Source organism: Anoplophora glabripennis, unplaced genomic scaffold (genome assembly GCF_000390285.2).
Source record: "Anoplophora glabripennis isolate ALB-LARVAE unplaced genomic scaffold, Agla_2.0 scaffold442, whole genome shotgun sequence".
Classification (NCBI taxonomy): Eukaryota; Metazoa; Arthropoda; class Insecta; order Coleoptera; family Cerambycidae; genus Anoplophora; species Anoplophora glabripennis.
In genome coordinates, this window is record NW_019416587.1 from 250,981 (window position 1) to 259,110 (window position 8,130).

The following is an 8,130-nucleotide window of genomic DNA, read 5'->3' on the forward strand; positions in this document are numbered from 1 at the left end:
TTTCTGAATCCCAAATGAGATAATTCTGTCAATTAATAAAGCCATCATTCGAAAAATCGGCATCCGCTTTTTATGGTTTCATAATTGATTGAACAAACTCTCTTCGCTCTACGTGGTGAGTAAGCTTCAGTTCTTGAGTCAATTGAACATTGTAAAAATGAGAATAGGCTGTGGAGAGAGCTTCTTGAGATATCCAAGTCTTGACCACGGTGCCGAATTGATGTTCCTGGATTTTCAGCAACAGTCTCACGAACTGCTTCGATGTTTTGTGTTGCACGACTTGTGGAAGGATAGTCAGAGATTTTAAGATCATTGATTGATACAATCTCCCTGAATTTTACAATTAATCTCTTCACAGTTAATGAAATTTTGTCACACCCGATATTACTTTTTTTTTGCCGTATTCGATTATGCAGGTCTTTATGTGACAAATGTAAATTTCTCTGCGGATATTCACGGAAGGCGTTACCTTACACGCTTTGCTTGGACTGACGTTTTAAATTGACAAATACAAAAAATATTGTTGGCACTGATGGAAAAGAAAATTAAATTGCGGGATTTAGTAATTAAATTTCCAGCCTGTTACTCTACATCTCGGCCGACCAAATTAAAATATGACGTAAGTCCTTTCATTGGCAATAATTGCATAACTAAATGTGTGAAATTCTCAATAATAACGACTTTATCAATCTGCGGAAATTGTGCACCAGCTTATCCTGTTTCATAGCCTAGATTGCATGTTCTACATTGCATTAGGTACTGTTGAATATATCATGAGTTACATGAAGATCTGTTTCAATAAATAAACAATATGTAAATAAAAAATAGGTAACTTAAATTTATTTGTGTATAAATGTTTAGTTTATTAGAACAAATGCTTGTTGTCAAAATTGTTCAAGCACTCATACATCTCTTCGAATACATCTCAATCTAATACATGATTCTCAGGGTGATTCACAACTTATCCAAAAAAATTTGGGAATAGGTGTCATGAAAAATTTAGTCAATATCGTAAAAAAAAGTTTTGTAAAATCCTTATAGTTTCCGAGAAAAAAATTATTGAAGTTGTAGTATTTACTACCCTTACATCGCTGGGGCTACTGTAATCTCTAGAGTCAGTCTCGTTGTGCGCTATACGCAATGCGCTCTCTTTCTACACGTCGCTCCAGGCGATTCCGAATACCGAAATCTGATTTTAGTATTAACGATAGTGTTTACATTAGTTTTGCAAGTGGCAAAGATGGCTTACGTATATAATAGCTCGGAATTGATGGATATCGTTTTAATTTATGGTGAAGCGAGACAACATTTTTGTTATGGTGAAGCAAGACAACACTTGCGTTAGTTCGTAGAAACTGGGCAAGACGAGCTCAAATGTGTTTACACGTTAATGGACAAATTTGCTGATAAAATTTTGCGGGATATCGGTAGGGTGAACATATGAAGGTAGTTTACAAGACTGCAAAGTGTCTTCAATAGGAAAAAAGGCAGTTGTCAAGGAAAACACGAGCCCTAGTACCTACCCGATGATATTACACATGAGATGGATGTTCAAGTACTACTTTGTAGTGTCTATGTCTATGGAAATGATTTCGAGCAATTATCGATTTACCTGCTATCGATTAGTAATTTATTTCTTACATTTTAAGTAATTTCAGTCTTAGCGGTGTTTCAATACTTTTTAACCAAAAGCCCCTAAATAGTGTTTTAAAGGAATTGCAACTTACCCTCTACACAACAGGGCCGATTACTTTCATGAAGCTGAAGCTACCCGTCATACAGTACCCGCCAAACAGAACCGTACTTGCGATGGAATGGATGGATGAAATGTTTTTCATTATAGGAAGCTTCAAACCGTGTAATAAATTTTAAAATAATCAAAATGTATCGAAAATAGTACTTTCCCGCCGAAATCAAATGGAACGGGCATTAAATAAACAATTATAGTCGACAATAGGCCTATTCAGTGATATATAATTTTAAACGTTTTCTTTCATTTGCTGATAGTATTTAACCACCTAAATATATCTTTAAAAAATTAGGTCAATAGGATTAATAATAAGTGATATATTTGATTCTGAATTATATACCTATATTTTTAAGTGTATAAATAGAGAGTGCATAAGAGATATACATCAATCTTGTTGAAATGCATTTTTCACACAACATATTTATTATAAACATACACTGAAAGAAATGCGTTTTATTCTTTATCAGAATTCTATATGCCATTATAAGACCATTGTATACTATATGTGACAGTTAAACAGGTGAATATTGGATATAAAACGCGTATTGCTAGCACAGTTGTATAGTGACTATAAACCTTATTCTTTATTAAATTATTGTATAACTAGTATACAACGTTTTTTATACCCTTTACGAAATAATAGCAATAACTGTTATTAAAGTGTTCCATATCGTTATTAGAACATCTAGTACTGGTTATAAGTTTTATAATAATAAATGTATTAAACTGTTGTATACTCTGTATGAGTTAAAAACATATGTCATTAAATTTTAAGAAATTTGATTGGATAACTATAATTACAAGCTAACGTTCTAATGTAAACATACATAAAACATACTTTTAAGCATTAAAAATGATGACAAATCGCTCCCAAAACTGTCCAGTTTATTTTCTTAGCAACGATGCACCCGTATTTTCTTGTATTACATGAGAATGTGCACTATAACTCTTCCACTTTAAGAATGAAGCATCCCCTGAAAGGTTGAGCTTCTTTCCATCTAATTTTATTTCCTCTGGTTGATTGACTTTATACCCATGCTCTTCTTTGTCACCGTTAACCTTCTGTTCCTCCATCTTATGTAAAACTTATCAGCGATTTCTAATAGGACCTACAAAATAATAATTTTTAATTAGACAAGATTTACATTTGAAAAAACAAAACAATTACAAGCCATAAATCAGTTAGATACTTACATAATAATTTTCCATTTCACACAACGCGATATGATCGTATCCCACAAAACATGTGCACATACTGTCCATTTTCATCAAACTAGACGTGTAATAGTCGTAAGTCGATGCACAGCGGACTGTCGGAAATTTTACGATCATAACCGATTATGCAACGAGAGGTGACGATCACTTAACCATTATAAGACGCGTTTTACACGTTAAAAACGGAAACATATTCAGTATAAGAAAGAATAATTCCGTTAATACAATTATTATATACAAATTCGGATACTGGTCTTTATACAACAAATCTTCCCTACTATACAATTGGAACATAAAGTTTATAACACCTAATAATGTATAAGTAATTCATTATAACCTTTACTTCATAGATGCATAAGGTGTATTAAGCACCTTCCAGTTAAACTCATTGAATAATGAGTATGGAGATGATTGCTTTTTTTTAATAAAAGTTGTATATTGGTTATAAAAGTTTTAATATGCGCTATACACATTATTCTAGAAAAACAGTATAAGCCCATTTCTTTCAGTGTAGGATGACTTGGAATACCTAAATACATTTTCGGATTTTTCGCAATAACGTAAATGGTTCGCTTTTCTACATTTTCTGTTGCTTTCCATTTTTGTACAAATGTACCGAACGTACTAGACACTAGACTCGGTACTTGTGGATATATGCGACGACGTGTATGTGCCAGTGATATTTTGACTAGTATTTGAAGCAACTCAGAACCACCCTCGTTTTTCTTTGGTTGCCCGTCTAGGGGGTTGTAAAATATTATTATTTAAATAAATTGCCTATAGGTCCCTCTCGCAACGTATTTCGAAATTTTTGTGGACGGGAACGTTTAGATGGGGTAGAATTTGTTTTTTGTTCGGCATAAATTTGAAAATTCTGCCTTAGATGTTTAAATAATAATATTTATAACCCCCTAGACGCGCATCCAAAGAAAAACGAGGGTGGTTCTGAGTTGCTTATACGTTCCTCTCGCCGACGTATTTCGATATTTTTGTGAACGGGTGCGTTTAGATGGGGTAGAAATTTTTTTTCGGCATAAATTTTAAAATTCTGCTCTAAATGTTCAAATAATAATATTTACAACCCCCTAGACGGCCAACCAAAGAAAAACGAGAGTAGTTCTTAACTGCTTATAGGTCCCTCTCGCCGACGTATTTCGAATTTTTTGTGAGGACGAACATTTAAATGGGGTAGAATTTTTTTTCCGGCGTAAAGTTGAAAATTGTGCTCTAAATGTTCAAATAATAATATTTTACAACCCCCTAGACGTGCAACTAAAGAAAAACGAAGGTGGTTGAGTTGCATACCGTGGATTTTATTCGGAGTCGATCCTGAGGTACTTTTGCAGGCAACTATACAATATTTGTACAATCCTCGGTGTCGACCCATTTAGACATAAAAACTATGATTAACGAAACTGCCAAGCGAACAACACACCGTATGTATTAACACAGAATGGGATGAGAGCGAGCGCGAGAGGAGTGCTCTGCCAGTCGCCCGTACCGGTATTATGACGTCAGGCAATGGTTGCTCAACGTTTTTCCGCGCTCTGTTTTCATTAATTTATTTCACACATTTCTCGTTGACACAAAAAATAGATTTTTGGCATACTAACTAATTTTGGAATATGCAAAAAAAATTCTACTGAATGGGCCTATTGCAAGGAAGCAACTTTATGACAAGAATCGATATAACTTTTTACACAATTATTATTGACCAGCGAAACTTGCAGGGATTGTTCTTCTTACATCTAAGAAGTGATCCGAAGTGAGAAATTCGCGGCAAAAATATTCTAAATAAACAAATTCTCGGTTTAGTTACACGAAAAATCGACTTTACACCGCTATAACTTTTTTAAAAATTAAGATTGGCAACCGAAACTTGTTTGAGGTCTTCTTCTTACATTTAGAAAGTCATCTACTGTACGGACTTCCTGGCAAAAAAGTTATAAATAAACAAATTCGCGCCTTAGTTGTATAATAGCGCGTATATACGCGTTTCCCTACTTCAATTCCATGAAACTTTTTTTAAAATTATGATTAGCCAACGAAACTTGCAGAGATTCTTCTTTTTACATCTGAAGTGACCTGAAACAATATAGTCGTGGCACAAAAGTTATAAATAAACAATTTCACGGCTTAGTTGCAAAATACCGCGGATTTACGCGAAAAATCGACTTTATACCGCTATAACTTTTTTTGACATTCTTTTATCTTGAAAATGTGACATTTACGATCACAGGTTGCTTAATGTAAATTGTTTATTTTCACGTCCTCCATCACCCCATTGAAGAAACGCACTTATTTCAAACATCCTGTATATTAATAATATTTCTCTATTGTATGATTCTGATTCGTGTAGTGTTTCCTCTTTTATCGCGATTGTTACTCTTTTTCAAAAGAATGCCCAAGTTTCGCGTGCATAACTTAAGCTTCCTTCCATAAAACTAACAACCCTTCTTTAAAAGAAAAATACTGGCAGATTGAGATAAAAAGAAAGTTAAGTTTTTAGGGTTCATTAAAGACTAACCGCCAACCAAAACCAACTCCGCTGACTAAATTATAAACGTACCCTTCCACAACAGTAACGACAAACTTTGCGAAACCGCAAAATAATTTAACGCTAACCTGTTTATTAAGTCGAAGAGAGACTTTTCGCCCCGTAATTACTTCATCTCCACCTAATAGGCATATTCAAATTCATGCCATAGATTAGGCCCCCCTCCCCGCAAACCTCCCGTTTTTTATGAGGGTACAACTAAATTTATCCATAGGGAGGGATCAGACAAGGGCCCTAAATTATTATGTAGGATGAACAGGACTGAAAATTTAGGTAGCTTAGAGTAAGCCCGCCTTTTAACGCAGTAACCGGGAAGGATGAAAAACGGCCAGGAAACGGAATTCACGCAAGTTTTTTAGTCGGAAATAATTATAGGAAAAGGGGAGAGAAATTTTCGCTTTTATAATGCCGTGTTAACTTATTTATGAAGATAACGTAAATTTATGCTCGTTTTTTTGGGTTTGGAATGGGTGTGGAACGGACTGCTCACATGTCTAATTTAATTTTTTTTTGGTCTGAGCTGAGTTAATCTCTTCTGGTTAGGATTAAAAACAAATAGTGATATTCATCACTTAAATACGAGACAAAAGGATCGATTCCTTCTGCCCTACAAAAAATATTCTGCTATATCGAAATCACCTGATCATATTGGCTTAAGGATTTTTAATAACTTGCCCGGTAACATTAAGCGCTGTTATAACTTGAATATCTATTTATTTATTTATAATTTTATTTATAATAATGCATGTCAATACACACAAATAGTGTTTACATACGTCACAAAAAGGGGAGAGAACTACTATGAAAGTTCATCAAGTAAATTAAAATAAAATTACAATACAAACGCATGCTAAAACCGGCAATAAACACATAAGTATCTTAGTTAAGATTAAAAAAAAATATAAAATGAAACAAGTCAAATAAAACAGATTAAAATAATTAAAATACGACACACAAACATATTTTATATTTATGCTATGAGACAATACTACAACAATATCTTTAAATATACACTAAACAAATTTTTAATAAAGAAATGTTTTTATTCTCTTTCCGAATTTTATCAATTGTAGTACAATTTACTTTTTTATGTTAGCATTTTATATGTGTGTGTATATGTCATATAAGTGTGTATATTGTACATTGTATACTGTGTGTGTACATCTATATTTGTATTTTTGTGTGGGCCACTGTTGTCCATCATATTGACCATTGCTATACATTCATGTAATGTCATATAAGCAAAATAAACTAAATAAAATAAAATAAAAATTTGCAGCAAGGCTGGACAAACAACAAGAAATATTTTTTTAACATTTATACCTACTGTATAGCAAAATTTCAGTACATATGACAATGAAACCTGACAGCACTATATTTATTTAATCATTTCTATGCCCGCATAAGCTCCTACTTTCACGAAAAAACCCTTGAGAGTTCTTGGGAAAAAAACTATACGTCGTCTTTTTGAGTTAATATATTGTAACGAATTGGAAATGTGCACAAACAATCATTTGAAAAATTTGTATATAAAAATTAACTATTGTTATAGCAACAACAAACAAAATAGTATAAAATTGTTAATATAAACATTCTGAATATAAAATAAGTAACAATTAAGGATGTCACATAGTATAAAATTAATAATTTTAATTTAATTCACAAGTACAAAATAAATTTTTCAAAAGAATGCATGACATCGACACTTCACTTCACTCAGTACATTGAGAAAACAGAATTTAAACCTAGAGTGACGTATATCAAATAAAAGCCCAAAATCTATCGATGAATCTGGTATACATCTCCTGGGAAGACGAGTAACTGCATTGAAGATATCTCAATTGAACAAGTCATTGTATGAAATCATTGTCAAATTAAATTATAATTATCACAAATGTCAAAACTAAAGTTGGCTTTACAAGTACATGGAGATGACCTATAAAAAAAACGTAAAATAAGGAATATTTTAATAATTAGTATAGAATTGTATGTTAAAATAAAAGGACATTTGTAAAAAATGTATTAGTTATAAGGAGTGTAGTGAAAAAGTGTTGTTAAAAAAGGACATCCAAGGACTGAAAATTCTGTGAGGGGACCTTAAGAAAAATTAGGACCAGAAAAATCCAGAAAGGATGAAAAACAAAAGTTTTTTGATTGGTTACGGCTTGGGTTTTTGGAGAATGCAGAGTAGAGAGGCAGCTCTAAGAAATTTAAATTTGTATAAGCAAGAAATAGTCAAGTAAGAAAATTAAACTTACCAGAAAAGTTAAAAGTTTGTTTGTTCTCAAAACCACAACAAAGAAATCTGCCATCAAAAAGAAAATTTCCGTTACCAGTTGTAAGCAGTCCCGAGAGGTTTCCAGTGGCCCCATAAATGGTATACAGGACATCTACGTAGTTTCCAACAAGGAAAAATGCAAGCTAGCAAATACCAGGTACCTAAAATAAAAATAAAGTGCACTATAAACAAAACAGATAGCTATAACCTATAAATGGTACTTTTCTATCGCATCAAACCTTAGAAAAAGGATGCAGAATAAACTATAGAACTTACCTGAATAAAAATAAATACAAGCCAAACAATCATATTTCTAAAAACTTCACAAAA